The sequence below is a fragment of the Drosophila ananassae genome, chromosome 2L, assembly GCF_017639315.1.
Source record: "Drosophila ananassae strain 14024-0371.13 chromosome 2L, ASM1763931v2, whole genome shotgun sequence".
In the NCBI taxonomy this organism is placed as follows: Eukaryota; Metazoa; Arthropoda; class Insecta; order Diptera; family Drosophilidae; genus Drosophila; species Drosophila ananassae.
Window position 1 is genome coordinate 4,122,738 of NC_057927.1, and position 2,832 is coordinate 4,125,569.

General features: G+C 42.9%; 1 long non-coding RNA gene across 2 annotated transcripts; it reads left to right on the plus strand.

Moving 5' to 3' along the window:
* Positions 1-782: 782 nt before the first annotated feature.
* LOC26515204 lies at positions 783-1,947 on the plus strand. 2 transcript variants are annotated; one of them, XR_006507903.1, is made up of 4 exons: positions 792-849; positions 923-964; positions 1,029-1,161; positions 1,221-1,947. It is a non-coding gene; the product is annotated as an uncharacterized LOC26515204 (long non-coding RNA). The 2 variants fall into 2 exon arrangements; XR_004309793.2 differs by having other exon boundaries at positions 783-964.
* The last annotated feature ends 885 nt before the right edge of the window (positions 1,948-2,832 follow it).

Sequence of the window (2,832 nt, forward strand, 5' to 3'; positions counted from 1 at the left end):
AACGTCAATGTACTGAACAGCATATAACATCCAACAACATGTCCTGCCCGCCGCTCCACAGCACTAATCGCAGCCATTCAAAGTATAACGAAAGCTTGCCAGCTGCTCCACTGCTGATTCATCTGCCACAGAGCTAGGGGCACTCCCACACCCCCACAAGTGCTGCCTATTAACTGCACTTTCTTTGGCTGAAATGTGCTCCTGTCACTGCCAGGAACTTGGCTGGAAATGGATTGGTTTCGAGAATTAACCATGTTTCAATCAATTAGCGGAGTAAAAGTTTCTAACTGCTTTGTGTGGCACCGGATTACAGTAGAAAAATCTGGCATTAATCCATAGAAGAAGCGTATTTTCCTTTTCTTATTTATTTTCTAAATATAGGTTTAAAATTGTATATTATTTTGTATATTTTTTCAAGGTAGTTTGAGCCTTTTGCCTGACTTATCAACTTACACAAGCATCAACATTTTGCTTAACTTTCTTCCGAGCTAAATACTATCCAAAAAACAACAGCAGCTCACACACAGTGCAGTTCTTCCTGCTTAGATAATAATTTATTTAGCGTAAAAAGAAAATGAATGCAAATTTTGGTGGCGTAGCAAAAAGTTTTTGATTAAAGTGAAAACGAAACTCGGCAAAGTTTGAGTCAGATGAGATGGGAAAGGTGAAATGGCGTAGGATAAGCCAGGTGAGGGGTTGCTGTGTTCATGTTATTCCAGGTGCTGTGTCGGATAGTTTTAGTTACCTTTCCCCATTCTCTCATCTCTTGCTGCTTTTCTGCTGTCAATTTTCATAGTTGCTTCTGCCGCTCACAACCTGAAATTTATTATGCTCGAAATTTCCCAGAAAGTGTGTGCATGTGTTTTGTATTTTAGCATTGCTACTTCAGTTCACTAAATATTTTTGTGTATTATTTTTATAGACATTATGTGCAGGCTTCTAAGCAAAGGGACGCTGTGTAGTCGTAAGGCCAAAAATATCTCTCATTTTAGAAATTTCGGAATAGCTAATTTGTATCCTACCCACAGGTAAAATTCCAACAAATATTATATCTCATTTTTAGGATGAATTTGTAAGCATTTCACAAACAAAAATTGGGAAGAACATGATACAAGCTGGAACAAAAAATGAAGTTGGAGAGCAAATTTTGATTATGTTGGGGTAGGTCTGGCCTGAAAATTGTATGGCCAAAGTTTCATTGACTTGTTCATTACTTTAAGTTGAAACATGGAAATGGAATATCAGAGTGGCGGATCTGGAAACACGAGAAACTGACAGGCACACGGGACGCACTGACACAGCGAAAAATAGGACAAATTCAGCTAGGAGCTGTAACTTTTCTAATTGGCATTTTTCCGCAATGATTGCAGTTGAACACGCTGCGATAAAAGCTAATCGAATTATGCTTTTGGCAAATGCCGCAACAGCTGCACGAAACCAGCAAAAACTAACAAACAATTACGGATGCCCCGGGGGTGGGATTTGGATTTGGACTGGCTCTGGCCCCAGTCCGTGGGTGGCTTTGGGTGGTTGGGCGATCGGGCGGTGGCCTGTTATGTGCAGTGTCATGTCAACGCCCAGGCAAGCAGAAAGCGGGGGTCCGGGCTGGGACAACGGACTTCGGACAGAGCTTCCGGCAAAAAGTTACTGGGCAAAGGAAAGAGCCAGAAAGGATTTGTGTATGCGAAAAAATTTTACAAGCCATTAACAAAAATGTTGCGCCTCGGCATATGCCACATAAAATTCACTCAGCAGCAACAGAAGCGACGCGGCGCTCTGGTAGCAACAATGAATGAAGGAGTAAGGGAACTAAGTCACTTTAAGTGAGCGGAGGGAATTTTTAATACACTTCCTTGGTTCAATTACTTGTTATCTTCGAAAGAGTTGCATGATTTCATCTCCGATGGTGTTTTTCATTAAACTTGGAAGAATTAATCAGAAAGGTTTAAATAACATCATTTGGACAACCTTCGAGATTAGGTTGAGTAACCCACGAAAGGGTGTATGAAACTCTTTTACAAAAAATAAGTCTTATAGAAAGAGAGGCAGTGTGATGCAAGGAAAGAGAGGGGACGAGAACGAGTCGAATGCCAAAAAGTGCAATACTGGCGATCTTGGCGCCGTTCCGTCCATTGTGGGCGAAGGTCGCAGGGATTGGAGGGGAAAAGGCATTCAGCGGCGAGGGAAGTCAGGGCAAGGAAGGAAGCGCCTGCCGGAAGCAGGAAAAACAAACAAGGGAATGCTGTGGAAGCCAGGCACCCGACAGCAACAAAAACACATGAAAATAAAGCAGCGATACGAAAAGGCAATGGCATGTAGGAAACAACAGCGGCGAATAAAAAAAGGGAGGAAAACAAAGGCTATAGCAACAATCGCACGAGAAACAACAACAGTTGTCGGGAAAACTCGCGCCTGTCGTGGAAAATGATAAATTTAAACGCAGTGACATGACAAATCGCCGCTCATTTGTATTAATCAGACAAAACGGCGAAAAAAGGAGCCGAATGAGGGGGGGAATAGTGAGCAGGACTAACCCCTTGGCTCGCCCCAAACTGATGTTGCAATTATTGTTTTATGGCTGGCTTGGCTTAGCGATTCCTTCTGTGTTAGTGGCAGCTAAAACTTCCCTTGGTCCTTGGGGCCTTAAGTGAATTTTCGTCCAAGCAAAAGGCGGATGGAAGGAAATGGGCAAGCAGCGCGATGTGCCCCAGTTGTTGGCATTTGCATTGCACAACGTAATAATTTGAGCAGAAGTTAATTTTGCGAGAAATTAAAATTCCTCGTTGCAATTGCACTTGCAACTTGGCTCGTTAGGGGGCGGATGGTGGAGGG